The following is a 19,940-nucleotide window of genomic DNA, read 5'->3' on the forward strand; positions in this document are numbered from 1 at the left end:
TGTAATTGAAACAAAAGAGAATCAAACTTGGCAAAAGATTAATCTTAATAATTTAACTAAGGAAAAGTCAAAAGATATAACTAAAATAATACAGGAATACAAAGAAATTTTTTCCAGCATACCAGGAAAAACAAATATTATTAAACATGACATTAAAGTAACAGATCCAAAACCTATCAAGCTTAAGCCATATAGAATACCGCTACATTTACAAGACAAAGTAAAGAAAGAAATAGACAATTTACTAGAATCAGGTATAATTGAGCCATCAACATCTCCTTATGCTTCACCAATTGTGATAGCCAAAAAGAAGAATGGAGATATAAGGTTATGTATTGATTATAGGAAACTTAACAACATCACAGAATTTGACCCATATCCAATGCCAAATATAGAGGATATTTTACATAAATTAAATGGAGCAAAATTTTTTACTAAATTGGATTTAACTAAAGGTTATTGGCAAATACCTTTAACAGAAAATGCAAAACCTTACACAGCATTTGTAACACCATATGGTATTTTTCAATGGAATTATATGAGTTTTGGATTAGTAAATGCACCTGCCACATTTAATAGAATGATGAACATGATAATTGGAAACAAAGAAAATGTTATTTGCTATTTGGATGACATATGTATTTTTAATAATAGTTGGGAGGAACATTTGGTAGATGTAAAAGAAGTGTTCAAAATAATAAAAGAAAGTGGACTTACAATTCAAGCAGAAAAAGTAGAAATAGGATTGGAAGAAATAATTTTCTTAGGACATAAAGTAAATAACAACATGATTAGCCCTATTGAAGATAACATAAAGAAAGTACTTAATATTGAAATACCTACAACAAAAAGACAAATTAAAAGCATATTGGGAATAGTAAATTATTACAGAAAGTTTATAAAGAACTTAGCAGAAATAGTGAATCCACTAAATGACTTACTTAAAAAAGGAAAACCTCAAAAAGTAGTTTGTAATGAGGAATGTGTGAAAGCTATTGACAGAATTAAAGATGTTTTTAGTCATGAATTAATATTAAGACTACCTGATAAAGACAAAATATTTTATGTCACAACTGATGCATCTGGTAATGCTATTGGTGGTTGTTTAATGCAGAACTATGATAACTTACATCCTATATTATATGTAAGCAGAAAATTGTCAGAGGCAGAGAAAAAATATAGTGTCATTGAAAGAGAAGCCTTAGCTGTAATATGGGTAATTACTAAGCTAGAGAGCTATCTAATAGGAAGGAAATTCATATTATTAACTGATCATAAACCTATTCAGTATATACAACAAAAGAGCATGAAAAACAGTCGTGTTTATAGATGGTTCTTAGCACTACAGGAATATAAATTTGAAGTGAAAGCTATTAGTGGATCTGTGAATATTGTAGCTGATCTATTGTCTAGAATGACATTGAAATGAAATAAGTTTGTAAATAAACTATGATTATATTGATCATGTAATATATATTAATATATTGACACCATTTATATGTGATGGAAAAGGGAGATAAGTAAATTTGATGTTAAGCATTTAAAAGTTAGTATGGATATTTTTTTTTTGTGTGAATCATTTCATATATCATTGACGAAAGTTAGTTCTATGGAAAAGGGTGAGTATAAAAGAAAAATGGACAAAAGCGTATAAAAGGGTGGTAAGAAAAAAAATTTATTGAATGTGTAAATAAAGTCTATAATTGTTTTTTGAAATGTTGTATTTTATCAGATTACTACCAGTGAAGAACATTTGTGAGTGTATGACATGCCCATAAGATGCCACATTTTCCTCCATAATGAACTGTGTACTAATGAAGATGATTCTGGAATGTTATGATGAACTGTGTACTAATGAAGATGATTCTGGAATGTTATGAACATTGACATTGAATATGAGGAACTGTCAAGTTAGGATGAAGATGTCAAGATGAAGATGTCAAGATTTTATGTTTGTTTGTCTTCCCCTTAAATTGAAAATGCCCTTGTAAGACTTGACAGTAGTGGAAAAATATTGACATATTTTTTTTTTCAAGGGGGGGAGGAATCTGTTAGACACCTTATTTATATAGGTTAGTTATTTAGCGACGCACCATAGGAGACGCATATTGAACGGGACTAGTGACGTTTGGGATATGTTGGGTTAGAGACTGGAAAATCAGTTAGCGATAGAACATTCCAGGGTAACGACGTGTTTAGTGACAGAGACTTCTACTGTGGCCTTTTATCAGAATAAATCCATGTACAATTGTTCATCAGAGTTGACTACATCTCTTCACTTGTTAAAATAGATGTTGTATAGTCCTTGTTTGGATTGTCGTTCAACTGCACGTAATACACCCGAACAATTACACCCAAACGATTGCAGAGTAATTGGTTGACTTCAAGACAGCCTGAACTAGCAACATCACATTATACAACTATAATTAATATAAAATTTGTAGTGGTTTTTTTTTTCAGTATTTTTTTTTTATTTTGCTTTTCATAACTATAAAGTTTATAGCTACCATGGTGACAGATGGAGCTACCCCCTGTCTTTCTCTCTATCGCTACTCTCCCAACTCAGTTACTTCCTCTCTATTGCTGCTCCTCCAGCTTAGTTACTTCCTCTCTATCGCTAATCCTCCACCTCAGCTAGGAGGATGGGTTGAGATAGAGAGGAAGTAACTAAGTTTGTGGGGGGGGGGGGGTAGCGATAAAGAAGTAACTGAGATAGAGGAGGGGGTTGAGATCCAACTCAGTTACTTCTTTACCGCTACTCCCCCCAACTCAGTTACTTCTTTATCGCTACTCCCTCCAACTCAGTTACTTCTTTACCGCTACTCCCCCCAACTCAGTTACTTCTTTACCGCTACTCCCCCCAACTCAGTTACTTCTTTACCGCTACTCCCCCCAACTCAGTTACTTCTTTACCGCTACTCCCCCCAACTCAGTTACTTCCTTTCGAGACGTGTTAGCCCCGTGGGATGGTATCATCTGGCTGGACATGAGGCGCTGACCAGTATGGTACTAAGTTTCTGCTGACCTTTCCTTTCCACCCCTCCCTTTCTTTCCGTATCCAACCGGACATTTACCTCCTTCCTTTTCATTTATTTGAACATCACGATAAACGTTAACTCACACACTCACACACACACACACTTTCGCTCACTAGATGGCGTGTCTATCAGGTATAAATTAAGCTTAAATCTACTGAAAACACCCCCCCCCCCAAGCGACTAACAGAATACGTTTCATGTCCTTGTGTCCAAGACAGTCTGAAAAGATGAACGCACCGCTGCTTAGCAAGAAGAAGAAGAAGACGATACGTGAGTAGAGACAGCAGGTCAGACCTCGTTCATAGCCGCTTATCTGGCTGACCCTCCTGTCCATCATTATCTGTCCCCTTTGTGTCTGGGCAGTAAGAGAAAGGTGTGCTGGTCTAGCTATGGTACATACGGCATGTTAACGACTTAGGCCTAGCACTTGTGTTTGAACTACTACACTTTGAGTTCCGGCATGCAGTTTGACAATATGGCCACAATTTGGAGAGACATTGGGAAAAATTAATTAAATAATTAATGGAAAATCAAGAGAGGGGAGAACTAGTTATAGGGGGGGGGGAAAGTAATACAGAAAGAGAGAGGGGGGAGAGAGAGAGAAAAAATAGTACCAATCTTTATTATCCATTTTGTCCCAAAATTTGTGCATTACACCAAACAAACATTATAACCATAAAAAAATGTAATTCACGTCAGACTTAAATCAAAAAATCGAATTGTATTCAATGCCTCTATTGTCAGATAACCACAGAAGTGTTTTCGTCTTGAACAAATAAATACTGTTACTCTCAGCTCAACTCAGCTGAACTCATACGTTAATGTTGGTCAACATATCTGGTGCTTGTCAAGCTGTGATCCAAAATATAATTGTTGGCCTGTTTCAGTCGCAGAAAACGAGATGAAAGCCTGGGCATTATTTATGATCTAAACGATGTCGCTACACAGCAGTTCCACCCTCTACACGCAGCTGATGTGTCCAAACGAGACCAATGGTCATAGAAGGCCTTAACACTAACCTGCAATGTCGCAACCTGTGGGCTTGGGAGACTAATAGCTCGTTGCCACATTGACTTGACAGCGAGCTAATAGTCTAAACTTCCCACAGGTTGCGACGTTGCAGCTCAGTGTTCAGGCCTTCTATGACCATTGGTCTCGGTCCATAGGAGCAGCAAATATCCAATTCAGTTTGGGATCGGTAGTATCTAAGCTTCTGTCTGGTTTTAGCGCTGTATGCCACTAGCTGCCTAAGAATCACCAGCTCCTGATTTTTTTCTCAGGGTTGACTCCCGAAGCTCTTCCCATGTTTGGGTAAAGCCGCAAGGCAGCGAAAGCTTGGATTCAGCGTTTTCCTCCTAATAAGCTTACTGGTTTAGGCGCCAGTTGCTCGCCTTTGCCTTTTCATCTGTCAGAGGTAACAGTTCCATCGAGCTCAATATCTGAACCGCACGTGACGGCCAGAAGTTCAACAAAAATATAAAATACCTTTACAAATATGAACAAATGACTTCAAAATATTTCCTATTACTTCAAATGACTTGTTATGATTTCAAATGATTTCGACTTTGAAAGATTATAAATGACTTCAAATAACTGCCAAATATTCAATTTGACTTTAAATGATTTTTATTTACTTCAAATCATTTCCAATGACTTCTAATGACTTCAAACACCAGGGTTATTTACTCACCACTGTTTCGTTTATAGTACTCAGTCACAACATGCTCTCAACTAATCAAACCCAATCCGTTCCCGCCATTCCAGCTACCATCTTCCTTTGGCCACTAATACTTCAAAGACTGCTAATAGTTTTTTGTTTTGTTTTGTTTTGTTTTTTGTTTTACTATTTCTCCCCCCCCCCATACACACACACATAATGTGTGCGTGTTAACAAGAAGAGCTCACGTCTGTTTGTGTGTGAGCGTGTGTGTGTTTGCGTCTATTGGTTTAGTTTTTAACGAAAATAAACTTTACTGATAAAGTTTCCATTATCCATTTGAAGCTTGTACCTCCAACAGTTTTTTCAAGAGGTCCACAGGAACAAAAAACTCTAAAAGCAAGATGGCCGGATAAGGGATCAGGTTTTAGGTCAAGAGATGGAGAAAAAAAATGGTTTTTGAGTTATTTCATAATATATAGTTTAAAAGTAGAAGTCATCAGTTTAACTAAGAATGTTGATTTTTTAGAAGAGGGTAGGTGGGGGGGGGGGGGGAGAAGTGGAAAGATACGAGTGTACATTAACTTGTTTGGACGTTGGATGGGGGGGGGGGGAGCCTGCACATGAACCAAATAGGAATACCAGGAGAATAAAAATTTTGACGATTATGAAAATAATTTGAATTGATAAGTAAGTTACATTTGTGTGAAGATACGAGAGAAATTCTACATTTGATGTTTGAGTACTAGTTCGTAGGTGGAGATAATAGAGGTCTAAGGTGTGCGAATGTCTATCTCTTTTATTTGTTGATTTGTTTAACGTGCTTTTTTATCAAGAAAAAAAAAGAACTGTCTAATGGAACCCTATTTTGTGCACCATAAAACGCAACGCTCTATGAGTGGCACTGCACTATAAGATTCAACAAGGATTTTGCGAGGTAAATGAAAAGATCTATCACAATAATACAGCATTCAGTTCAACATTGTTGTTGTGTTAGTGCTCATAATAACTACAGGAAGTCAATCTTCTGTTTCTCTTCATGTTCCTAAGACTTCGAATAATTTCCAATGACTTTGAATGATTTCCAAGCACTTCGAATGATTTCCAATGGCTCTGAATTATGACTTTGAATGATTTCCGATGACTTTGAATGATTTCAAATATCTTTGAATGATTTCAAATACCTTTGAATGATTTCAACTAATGTAAGAAACCAGGGTTATTTACTCACCATTGTTTCTTGTATAGTACTCAGCTATAACACGCTCTCTCAACAAAAACAAAACAAAACAACAACAGTCAAATTTAACTCCATTCCGCCCCCGCACTTCCACTTTTAGTTTAAAATAAATATGAAGTGCAAGTCTTCTCATGTGGTACATTTTTTATTTTTTTTTTAAATTTAGAACAGTCTCACGAGTTGTCCTAGATATCTATTTTTAAAACAGCACACGTGACATAGTAAAGTTCCTCTTTCAGGCCTTACGGTCCTTGAAACGATGTCAAGGTAATCAGTTTCTATGTCCAAGGCTAACGAGGGTGTCATGTAGCCAGCACAATTACTTTACATTCCCCTACTAATATCAAGTATTCATTAATTTTGGGTGGACTCACTAAGTTCGACATTCCAGTCATTCCCTGGTTTTAAACTCTCCTAGAATGTACAAACCAAAATATATCAACATGACACTTGTGACAATTTGTAAGTGTACGTGTAAACGGAACTAGTAATCTTATTCGGAAATACGACAATTGACAGTTTTGTAAGTAAGTTTGTTTTGTGTTTGTACTGATGTTACAAATGTGTCACTTCTTGATACCGTAATGCGAATGGAAAGTAGTATGAAGAGTTGGCGCGTGGATAAAATTGTAACTAATTATATGTGAGTGTTTGTAACTAATTATATGTGACTGTTTGGAAGTAATTGTATGTGAGTGTTTGTAACTAATAACATGTGAGTGTTTGTAACCAATTATATGTGAGTGTTTGTAGCTAATTATATTTGAGTGTTTGGAAGTAATTATATGTCAGTGTTTGTAACTAATAACATGTGAGTGTTTGTAACCAATTATATGTGAGTGTTTGTAGCTAATTATATTTGAGTGTTTGTAACTAATTATATGTGAGTGTTTGTAACTAATTATATGTGAGTGTTTGTAACCAATTATATGTGATTGTTTGTAGCTAATTATATTTGAGTGTTTGTAACTAATTATATGTGAGTGTTTGTAACTAATAACATGTGAGTGTTTGTAACCAATTATATGTGATTGTTTGTAGCTAATTATATTTGAGTGTTTGTAACTAATTATATGTGAGTGTTTGTAACTAATTATATGTGAGTATTTGGGAGTAATTATATGTGAGTGTTTGTAACTAATTATATGTGAGTGTTTGTAACGTCTCAACTCACTCTGTCTGTCTGCTAAAACGTTTGTACAGGTAATTTCTCCTACAGTCAATCTAAATATTTCTCATCGCATAGATCGATTATTGTTGGTCTAGAGCTATTAAAATTTTATTTCATGACTGATCCATACTAATTGATAAATTACACTTAATATAAGCTTTTTTTTTGTTTTAAAGTATTTTTTTTATAGTTTTCTTGTATTTTCCTAATCTTTCTTTTTTCTACTTAAATGTTGCATTGAAGGGAAGCCCTAATACAATTTAAGTATTTTTGTTTTGCAAAATATCAGCAATAGCGTGAGCTATTTTAATATTTATTCAATTTGTGTTATTCAATAACCGGAAACGCTTAAAGATCATCCGAGGCTTCATCTTGTCCACACTGGCATACAGGAAGAAATGCTTTTGAAAGAGACAGTACAGAACTCTTACAAAGGAAATGCCTCAGCGCCCTAAAGGAGAGCCTTCTCCGAAAAATTGGCGCAAGGGGCGAAAACAGAGCTGAAATCTGCCTAAATCATGTCTGCGTTAGAAGTGGCAAACTAATTAAGTCGCAGCTGAGTCTGTGCAGCCTTAATTAATCTTAGGAGCCGAAGAGGAGACTAGTATATAACCACTTTCTTTGGATGAAGACCTATACAGAATATAGTGTTTCACATTTGAAAAATTCCTGTATGTTAAAGATTTTGAATTCCCTCTAAGTAATACACATTTCGGGGGAAAATTATAAAGAAGTTACAATGGTAACTTATGGGAAATAATTAATAGAATCTGTAAAACAAAAATTCTGAAAAATAAAATTATTCATTATTCTTTTTTTTTATAGCTGAGAACTAAAAAACGGAATATTTTCTAATTAAAAAAAATTCTTTATTGTTATTAGAAACATTGGTTTAAGAGATTTTCATTTATGGCTGATAACCACAATACAAGATGAAATGTCTTAATAAATCCACAGATTTGTATTAGGTGTACAGATTACAGAAAGTAAATAATCCATGTTGTAAATGTTTTACCTTTCTGTGCATATTATAGTAATGAAAAATCGTCTGCTCAATGCCCCATCCAAAATGGCGGCATAAAAAATGGGGCTAATTGGTAAGTATAGGCAAAAAGTCTATTGACATTTTTTTTCTCTCCTACAGGAAATGGAACAATTAGCAAGATATTCGAGTGCACACACACACCATGCAGCCTGCCAGAGGACAATGATCAGACTTATATTTCCTTTTTTTTAACATCCTATTTCTCTCTTTCTTTCTTCCTTTCTTCTACCCCATCATCACTCATATCTTAAATCCTCATCTATAATTTCGCCACATTTGATACAAGCGAATACAAAACGGGGAGAGAAAGAAAGAAAAAAAAAACTCATGTCAGGCCATTGAAATGCATGTCCCTTTCAGGCCGGACAATCGGACAATGACCTCCTGTCGAAAATAAAAATGGATCGCTTCACCCTCAACAGTTCAATTATCAAAAGGGATTTTTTTTTCCTTTGGTAACACGTTTAAGTTTAACAATAGCTGCAGAAAATGTCCCCCTTCTTCCCCCCTTCAGCCATTGATACAAAGCTGTGAGAAAGAAGACCAAAAAAAAAAATGAAACAAGATTCTTAATTTCCTTCTCAACAAATACATAGTATTTTAGTTTGTATGACAAAATATTTTTTTTCCCCAATGGTCAAAGTGTGAAGAAGGGACTCTACTCGAACGGACGTCTGCAATTCATAAGTCTTAGTTGAAGGTCAAGTGTGAGGGTCAACTAGTTTCAGATATCAACTCCGGAAGTTTCTTATTAAAAATGTTAAAAGAAAAGTTTTTTTGCATTCAGAGTTTGTTTTTTTACTTTTTTTTTTTTTTTTTACACTGTCTGACAATTGCTACGTGCAGGGGCAGATAATTGATGGTCAGAAATTCTATAAAGGGTATGTTCGATATTTTTCAAAGCATGCATGCAACCCAAATGCCATTATATATATATATGTTTGTGTGTATGTGTGTGTGTGCAATATTATTAACTATGTATATAAAATAATATATGGAGTTTTATTTAGCTCAGAGTGCGTTGCAATGCGTCTTCTGCATGCACTTAATATCCAATTTATATTCTGTGAAATACTTATTACATTTATAATATGTAAACTTTCTATGTATAACATAGATTATACCTGTTTACCTATACACATAGTTACCCTTCCTAATCCATATATATCTCAAAAAGTGGTAGATCCTATTGTTTCCTGGATTTAGAGACACTTTTGATAGTGATAAATTCAGTACTTTATATAGTTGTTTTTTTTCAGATATAGAGACATGCATTGATCCAGTGAATGCAATGTTTAAAGATACAATAATTAAAAGTAACCCATCAACAGATCGCCTGCTTTCAAAACCAAATCTAGATGAAATTACTTTTTTTAGTGCTGCATCAAGACTTTGATAACCAAATGACATTGAAGTTACGACCCCTCTATCTATCTATCTATCTAATCTATTTTTATGTTCTCTCACTCCTGTTTTTCTCATTCTCTCTCTCTCTCTCTCTCTCTCTCTCTTTGACTTTCTCTTCCTACCACCGCTTCACTCCCCTCACGCCTTGCCCGCTCCCAGTTCTCCCACTAACTTCACAATTACTTTATTTAACTACTTGAACTTTCAACTTGTTTTGGTTTGGACTTCAATCAACTTAAAATAAACATCACAAGAAACGTTTCTTTAACTCCTTACACCCCATCCTCTCTCCTCCCCCCCTCGGCTACAGTGTCAACTGCACTCATCTACGAAACAATATAATTTGACATGTTCCACCTCCTCCGTTTCTATTTCCGGTTGCCATCATTACAGTGCCCACAATGCATCTTTTTTGGGGGGGAAGTTTTTAAAAGAAATTTTCTTCAGTGGAAACTTACTGACAGGGGTGACGACTTTAGTCGAGACCATTCGCGATAGAACGCCTCGACACTGACCTGCAACGTCACAACCTGTAGGGAGTTTAGACCAATAGCTCGATGCCACGTCAAAGGTCTGTATGATGTAAAGTAAAGTTTCCCTTTCTGACCTTGTGGTCTATAGGGCAGATGATGTAAAGGTCATCTGTTTCTGTGACCTACGAATAACAAGTGTGTCATGTGGCCAGCACAAAGACCTACCGCCTTTACTTTTACCCAACTAATGTCAGGTTCCCATATATGAGGCGCGTTGGCTGAGTGGTTAAGCGCTCGGCTTCTGAACCTGGGGTCCTGGGTTCGAATCTCGGTGAAGACTGGGATTTTGAATTTCGGGATTTAGGGCGCCCCTGAGTCCATCCAACTCTAATGGGTACCTGACTTTAGTTGGGGAAAGTAAAGGCGGTTGGGTCACTGCTGCATCAGCTGACGCGTGCTTGGAAGGCTGTTATCTCTCCCTTTCTTCTCCGTTCCGACTCACTACTGACCAGTCCGAGGCTGACATCAACTAATTATGGCATCTTACCTGTTTTACTAATATGTGTATCAGATGTCTGCGCATGGTCAGTAATTGTATATAGATTTAGTCTTATGGATAGGTCTATGTTAAGTGCCAGAAGCCTTTTAAGTTTTTGCATAATAGAGGTCCTACTGTAACACATATTACATATTTTGAAACAAAAAAAAGGAAATAAACAAAATATTACCGTTATATTTTGTATTTAGTTTTTTAGGACGTATGCCTGAGTAAGATTAACCGAACTTTCAAGGGGACTCGAGTTCGAATCCCAACTCGAGCTATCTACACCAAGCTGCATAAAGGGCAGCACGGAAACCTTCTCTCAGACACTACCTCCATAGCATTCATAGATCTACCTTGGACCTGAACGCACTCAGCAGGAAGGAGGCGATTTGCATTTTTTAAAAAATTTAACTATTGAAATGTTTTTCTCTGGTAATTACAAGTATAAGAGAAAATTAATTATTTTCTTGGCACAAGAGAAACAAAATAAAATCTATATAGTTCAGTTATAGAAAGGTAACTATCAAATCTAATGGGCGAATTAATTTCAGGATTTATCTATTTTCAATTTTTTTAAAGCTAATGTGTTGATATGTGGATTAAAACAAATGAAAACCACATTCACAATGGACTTAAGGTGTATCAGTGCTTCAAAACCAAGTACTGAAGAAACATACGCTACTTTACACACAGACAAACGAAAACATGTACAATTACAATACAAAAAATTCTTCACTTAAACCTATTCTCTTGATTTATTTATAGATCTATATGCAGGCACATCCACGTGACTACACCCACCCCACCCCTGCCTCTCTCATCCAGGCTCATTCGGACACAGCACGCCGTGTACTCACGCCACTACCACTAGTCTTTGCATGCATACACGCACCACCCTTGCTCCCTCCGACCCTCCCTCCCCTTTTAGCCTTATTTTTCAGGGCTCTCCTCTGCCCATCAGCTACCTCCGCCCCCCACCCCTCGCAAACCCTTTCAAGTCCAGGCACTGGTTAATTGGCACAACCATCGCGCATGTTTTCATTATCAATAATTCACTTGCACTAGTTCCTTCCTCTGACATTTGACCTTTAAGTGACCTTTAAAAACATAAAACAAATACTGGAGGGTAAAACTCATTAAATTTCGTTGTTCATTTTTGACGGGCATGCTTGATAACAATCGTTTAGTCAAAATACAGCACTTTCACACAGTTTCTTACATTTATTTGTAATAACCTTGATTAAAGTAAAAACAATCTCAATATCTATTTATTTATTTTTTTTTATAAAAAATGGTCAAATAGAAATTCCATAGAAAAAAAAATGACGTCTGCTTGACTGAACTCTTGAAAGAAAAAAAAAGTGCAAATCAAGTGTTCTCCCTTTGTCCATTTCAACTTTCCGACATAAAAAATTATAAATACACACAAGTGTAAAGCGATGAAAGAAAGGATAGCTTAGATCTAGTTTTCTTTTTAAACTAAAAAAAAAAATTGTTTTCATATTTATTTACAAAACACAATGCATTCTAGGTGGTCCGAGATAGATTAGAAAGTGAAAAATAATTGTAAAAAGACCTACCCGCTCCATGTTCGTTATTTCGTTGTAACTGTGGGAATTATGTCTGTGTCTGTCTGTGTTTGGTTACAGGTATGTGTGATAGTGAGTCTTGTGTGTGTAAAAAAAATGCAGACAGAAATAAATAAAATAAAAATTCGTAAGTATTTCGGTTGGAGAGTATTTGAAATATAGGTCAGCGAGTGCTTTTGTCTAAATTTAAGTTTGTGCTATATTTAGCCAAACACTGGAGTAAAGTGAGATGTTTTTGTTCAATATACTTCTCATATGTCTACACAGCATTCACTGAAGGCATAGGCTTTTAAATGTAGAGGGGAAGAAAAGTTTTGGTTCATCTCAGGCCTTGTTTTGAAATACCAGGGATATAAACATTGATCACACCTATACGTTTCTTCACACAAACACACACACACGCGTATTCACACACATGCAGACAGACAAAGGTTTACATCTCCATTCACCCACACAGACAAAGACACGTTTGTACCTACCAAAGCAGAGGCCTTCATAAATAAAGAAGTAACTACCCTTTACGCCGGGTGCTGCCCCCTACCCTACCGGCCCCACTCAACCCGCATACCGCATCTCAATCCACGGACCTACCACTACTCATCAGATGTCCGGCTCGCCACACACCTGCCATACATATACGTAGTGGATGCCAGCACGCGCCCTGGACGCTGCCTCCTGTTAAGCGTGAGTAACGACACACGCTCTATCGACTGTCAAAACACGGGAGGGGAGGGAGGATTTAGTTTTAACTTTTACCTCTCCCCCACACCCTTCCATAATCTCACCTTTACTCTGACCCTTTGTGTCCGACTAAACCAGGCGAAAGGGGGAGGGGGTAGGAAGGCCCAGAATCTGTTGTGAGCAGGGTGTGAAACGTTAAAAAATACAATTTGTCCTGGGAGGGTTAGGGGTAAAAAAGGTAACTCATATAACTAAATCACACATCGTCTCTTTTGCTTGCTGCTCTTTGCACGGACAAACAAAAAAACAGAACAATAAAAATCCACTTAGCCAACTCTCAGCAATATAAATATCTAGCTAGTTTTTTTAAAGCCACATAGCTAGTGTTTAACAATACTTAGAGTTAGAAATATAGTGTAGATAGTGTTTAGCTGTGAAATCCATGTAGCTTTTGACGAAATAATTTAGCTTAAGTAGATAGAGTTTAGTTGTGAAATCCATGTAGCTTTTGACGAAATAATTTAGCTTAAGTAGATAGAGTTTAGCTGTGAAATGCATGTAGCTTTTGACGAAATAATTTAGCTTAAGTAGATAGAGTTTAGCTGTGAAATCCATGTAGCTTTTGACGAAATAATTTAGCTTAAGTAGATAGAGTTTAGCTGTGAAATCGATGTAGCTTTTGACGAAATAATTTAGCTTAAGTAGATAGAGTTTAGCTGTGAAATCCATGTAGCTTTTGACGAAATAATTTAGCTTAAGTAGAAATAAAATCTAGCTAGAGTTTAGCAATATAATCTAACTAACGTACTGTCTAGTTAGTGTATAATCTAGCTAGCTATTGGCTGTACAATATAGTTACTATATGGTTACTAAATAATTACAATAATTGTGTCTTATTATGGCTAAATGTAAAACAAATATAAATAATGGCTACATATTTGTAACTAAGGTTAGGTCGTTGCTTATTTTAGGCGTTGTTGCCAAGTAGTCTGGCATTTTGATTGAAAACTTTAGGGTAGTGTTCGAATCCTGGTGAAAAATAAAGGAGGGGGAGGGGTGTAGAGATTCAGAAAAATCGGTCTTGAGTTCATACAGCCTAAGAATTAATTGGAATTCTCTGATTAAAACAAAGTTTGTTGGTCAGTGTACTGGCCACACTGTACTCTGGTGAACCCAAGACGCGTATCACGTGTTATTTGGTATTTAAATCTCAACCTAAGCTCGTGGGTTGGGTTTCAAATTTCCTTCCAAGCAAGAAATAAAATTTGGTTTAAGAAACAATTCCAACTTAATGTTTTTATTTGTTCGGGGGCGGCCAGATTCAAAAGGAATATTACTGATACTCAATAATAACAACAGTAATATTAGGTTAGTTTGCCTGAATCTAATAGAAATGAATGGTAAATATTGCTTTTAAATGACCTAAATGATGAATGAAGTGATCTTTCTAAAGTTAAAATAAAAAAATGTCCAAACAACACGAGTTTGTGTACGAAATGAATTTTTGTCCAAATAAATGATTCAAAATTCTCATTTTTGACGATTGTATAAGTATAAGATAATATTGTTCATTAAACAATCTAACAACCCAGTTTCGCTGTCACGATTATTTATGTTTCCTTTAAAGCATTAGTACGTATACACCTGTATACAGCTAAGATCGTGATTTGCTTTTAAATATCCATTGTAGTTACTGACGTGAGGTGACTCTTAACACAGGGAGTACGAAGAAAGCGTACTGATATGTAAATTGGTTGAAAATTTTTGATCCGACATGACTTGACTGTTACGACATTTTATGGCACTGCGTTGAAACTTGAATAGAGGCTCGCAGGGAATAAATTTTAATGGTGATTACGACACTGGAGTTGATTAGCATGTTGACACTGCTGGCTGCATAGAGTGTCTTTGTGGTAATCAGTTACCAACATCTAGAGGGGAAAGGGGAGCAAATCATTAGGCAATGGGAGGTCACTGCTGCAGCAACAGACGCGTGCTTAGAGGTTTGATGAAAACAAAGAACGCTCTTATCTCCCCTTTTCTCGCAGGTCCGACTCACTACTGACCAGTACGAGGCTGACCTCAATTAATTATGACATCCAACGTAACTGCTTGACCCTCGTCAGGAGTACTTAAGAGTGAAGAATGATGGAGTAAGGAGGATTTCAAAGAAGGGGGAAAGGAAAGGTTTTATTTTTCAAAGAGTGAGAGACTATCATTAAGTGTTTGTGTGTGAGAGAGGGAGAGGGAGTAAGAGAGAGAGTAAGAGAGGGAGAGAGAGAGAAAACAATGGAGAGAATGATGAAGACTGAATGATTGAGAGTTAAAGAGTTGGAGAGAGAAAGAGGGAGATAGAGAAAGTAAAAGAGTGTTTGTGTGAGAGAGATTGAGAGAAAGAAACAGATAGAGGTATACGGAAAGAAAGAGAGGAGAGGGGGGGGGGTTCGTGAAAGAGAAGAAAGAGAGCTACGTTTGTATATGAAAAAGAGGGAGGAGGGGGGGTGAGACACCCAGGACGTGCCCTAGTTCAATTAAGACACAACGAAATGAAAAACGTCTATAATTGATGTATGCCAGTGAATGAGATGACGACATGCGGGTGGGGGGGGGGGTTAGCTTGGGATGGGGGGGGGGGGGTCGAGAGGTATAATCTGAAATATTTTTATGACCATTTTACGTCTCTGCCATTGCCATGTGTGTGGTCAAGGATTGAAAGCTTCTGGCTATTTTCTAACTAAATGAAACTGGACAGTCAGCAGAGCTTTGACACAGTCCTATAGATGACCCTATTGGGTTTTTTTTTTTTAAATCAGTGATTTATGTGGGACCAAGTCTTTACGAAATCATGTCTTTTAATAATAGTAAATAAAGGAATAAAATGTGAAATAAGATAATGAAGTAAAATGTATTACTTTTATTTAATATATAATACCAAGAAAAAGGTAGAAATGGGAACGGGAATGTGTACGAAGGACCAACTTTTTGTTGTTGGCGGGGGAGGGGGGTTGATAAGTAAGTAAAAGTGGTACTTAAACAGGCCCAAAATATGAGAGCACGTATGTGTCTTTCCAAATCAAGTCAAAAGTTTATGCGGGAGAAATTACGATGCGCATGTAAAAAAAAATGGGGATTCAAGAGCGCGAAAGAATGAGAAATTGCGAGAAAGAGAGAGAAAGAGAGAGAAAGAGCTCGGACTGTGAAATGTCATTTTAAGAGTTTCATTAATCACGAACTAAAAAAGTATGTTAGGTTGATCGTTACGATATGGTCTATTTAATTTAAAAAAAAGGGGTGTTCATAAAGAGAGAGGTCATCTGTCACTTTGTCCTTTGCCATGGGTTCGAACCACAGCCCATCAAGATAATAGACCAAGCATCCATGCTCAACGGCATTACTCTCTACTGACATTCATTTTAGATGTTTCCGAAGACAGAGTAGAAATTCAATATATTGAATGCCCTTGACGATAATGATTACTGACCAACGCATAGAGGTGGTCAATCTATTTCACTGACCAGTGCCCAAGCTATATTGTCTCAAAGTAAAATGATAATATAGTCGTTAAAGCAAGCCTACGGACCAGTCATATATTTTCGCCTGGAAAATCTCTTCCTCCCTTTCTCCTCCACCTCCCTATCAGCCGCCCCTCCCCTCCCCCTCACTTTACGACACGGATTGAATTCTTTGTCTTGGGCAGTGGTCTTGTAAGATCTGGTAATTTAATCCCTCTCAGCGCTGGCCAGCTGACCGATTGCTATCGACGGAATAGCTTCGCTCAATGCAATTTATGTCCAATTTCTGTTTGGAAAATGGACAGAATGAGAAAAGCCATTTTCTTGCTAGCTCTGACGTCACAGCGGCCATTCGGGCTCGCACAAACCACTGCAAACACACACACGAAGAGACCGGACACACACTCCAAGACAAAATAACCTCTTTTTAATTTTTTTTCTTCTTTCCCCCATCCTCTCATTTTTTTTTCTTTGGTCCCCCCCCCCCCCATTCTATCTTGTCGCTTCCTTCTGACCGATACTGCTCAATTTTTAAGGTGTTGTCCTACCAAGCGGTCAGTTTTTGACCACGTCGCGGGCTATTTGGCCGGAGGATAAAGAGAAGGGACTGACATGGGGTAGGGGAGTTCTCTACGTGATCCTGGCCGAGTGGAGCTCCTACCAAATGCCAAAGGCTGGAATCAAAGACACGAATATTGAAATTATGGGATGTGGGTTTAGGGTTATCAATTCGTTCATCGCTTCTCCCTCCTGACGTCTGTTTTTTTTTTATATTTTATTTTGAAATATCTGTTCTGTCTTGTATAATAATAAGGATGAAAGACAGTCTACAACATTAGAATTAAGTTTCTACTATCGAATTCCTCTCAATAATTGGAACGTTAGCTAGACGCTCAGTACCTATTATATAACACGTAATGAATAAATAAGTAAATGTATGTAGGAGATCGACAACCCCGTGCAAAAACGCTGCACAGTAACATTTAGACAACAGCGAATTGAGCAATCTGTAGAAATACCTAAACTTTTACCTCTTGAGCATGCTACAGTACCTTTTAGAATTTAGACTAAAGTGCACTGACCATTATATGTGGTATGAAATTTTTAAAAAATGCAATAAAAAGAGTAGATTTAATTGTGTTCAATTTTATTGCTTTTTTTAAACCTGTAGTTAAAGATACATTTCCACAGTTACTTCCCTTTTCTGGACTTCCGGAAAGCTGGGTGTTCGGAGTAGCTTCAGGACCCAAAGCTTTTGCTGAATATCTTAGAGGTGCCTTTACATAAAAGAAAACAAAAACGGCAAGATGAATACCTTTTCATAACAACTGCAAGCCTTAGCATGTAGTGACGTTGGAGGCCTGATGTCAGACGCATGACGTAGGCGAAGAGAAAGGTGGAAACTTTGAAAGCGGAAGAGGTCGCGATAATAAATTTGTTAGCACTCGAGCTATCACCCCTGGATATCTCACTTTAAAACCAAAACTAATGTTTCCTTGGGGCTATCACACGACGCTATTCATTTGGTATATAACGTAGGGCCGCGGTCTCCGTCGTAATTCAGTTTGAAAGATTTGGAGGTGCGTGTGTATGCATGCTAGGGAAAGGGAGCACCCCCCATAATGTCTGCAGGGGACGGAGTAGATGTACAAGGTAGATCTCTAGATGAGTAGCTGATAGCGATACACTGCACACACGAGTGAGGGATAGCTGGGAAAGAAAAAAACAAAAAAAAATCAAACATTATTTTACAAAATGGTCTCTGCAAGCATAACAACAAAATCTAACATCATTTATTAAGATAAGAAAATGTTTATAACAATAGACAAAAGTATAGATATAAAAAGAGGTTTTATGTAGAAAGGAACTGTTCTAAGTAAGTTGTCACCCCCTGCGTTGTTATTTGTATAAAGGGAGATAACAATAGATTTCTGAACGAAGTTTTTTTAATGGCGCAACTTCAACTTATCATGTCTGATAGCATCACTTTCAACATGACTAGATTGATATTAATTTCAATGTGGCGCTTCTGCTGTCTTCTTCTTTATAACTAGATCTAGCAGATTTATTTTTGAGGTCTTATAAATGGCTAAGGTTCCTCCAGAGGTGACGTCTTTATTCTCCTCAGGACGTTCAAAAGAAAAAAAAAACATTAGTATAAACATAGCGCACGCGCAAGGAGGGAGAATATCACGTGCTTGGGTGCAGAAATACAATATCGGTATTTGTATACTGACGAGAAATAAAAATAAATTTACAATATTTAACAAAGACATTATAATAACTTCTTGAAGCTTTAACAATAAAAAAAACTAACTTTGAACTTACGTAAGGGAAAGAGCTGCACATTTACAGCCATATATCTCAATATTGTAAGATTTGTTAAATATTTCTATACAAAACAAACAAAAAAATTAATTACCACTAATAAATTGATTTACAGGTTAATTATTTTATCGTTTCAAGAGTTGTTTTAATAATCTCTACAAAAGTTTCAAATTTGATCCACGAATGAAAAGTGGGAGAAATAACGTGTACAAAAAAATTGGTACCAGACGGGCAGTATATAGTATATATATTTATAGTATATATATATAAAAATATAGTAAATTCTACAAAATCTCATAATGAATACATCATTTTGAAGTCTGCTATATCCAATGCTGTAGACACAATATGGAGATCTACTCTAGTTTACACAAATAGTATTTAAAATTTTTAAATAAGGAAAACATTTTAAAACATTCTTTTTTAAAAAAAGAAACGAAAGCTTATATTAAGAATAATTGTATCAATTAGTTTGGATCAATCGTGTAAATTATACCTACGTTAGACGTTTACATAATAAATACATGCGATAAGAATTTTTTTTACCAATTGTTTCTGTTTAGGTTTTAGCTTTCTCAATGCGCTATAATTTTATCCCTTGTCTGGACCAGTTGTGAAAAGGGGGGGGGGGGGGAAGAAGGGGTATCTTGATGAATGTTTACATGATCGTTTTTTAAATGCATAAAAATGTTCACTCAGGGTTCAAGAGTCCTCAAGGGGTCTAATTCAGCTTACACCACCAGATCTGTCAAGTATGATGTCTTTCCCTTGTTCAAGATACCAGACAAAATAATTAATTATCAATAGTTCATGAACTAATTGGTTCACTTTTTGTTATTGATTCTTGTGTTTTCGGGTAAAAGAAATATGTTGCAAAATGTCAGCTTCGTCCGAGATTGGGTGTTGAAGAAATAACGTGTACAAACTTTTGGCCAGACAGAGTAAGTTGATATACGCTTTGTTAAAATAAAGAATAAACATTACTTACTTTCTTTGGTCGCTCCGTACCGCTGGACTGGAGAGAATGGTCATAGTCCACTTTCCAACTGGTGCCTACAGATTTTCTGTATTCTACGGACTTCTATCAGGTAGATGTCCAATGCTTTTAAAATTTGTGTTAAGATTACAGCAAAAATATCTCTATGTTTAAACATTAATTATAAAATTTAAATTCAAAATGATACAGGACAGATGTAACCATTAGTATTAGATTTATTTATATGTTTAAGTTATTTATAGAGATGTATAAAACAGT

The sequence above is a fragment of the Biomphalaria glabrata genome, chromosome 5 (genome assembly GCF_947242115.1).
Source record: "Biomphalaria glabrata chromosome 5, xgBioGlab47.1, whole genome shotgun sequence".
Classification (NCBI taxonomy): Eukaryota; Metazoa; Mollusca; class Gastropoda; family Planorbidae; genus Biomphalaria; species Biomphalaria glabrata.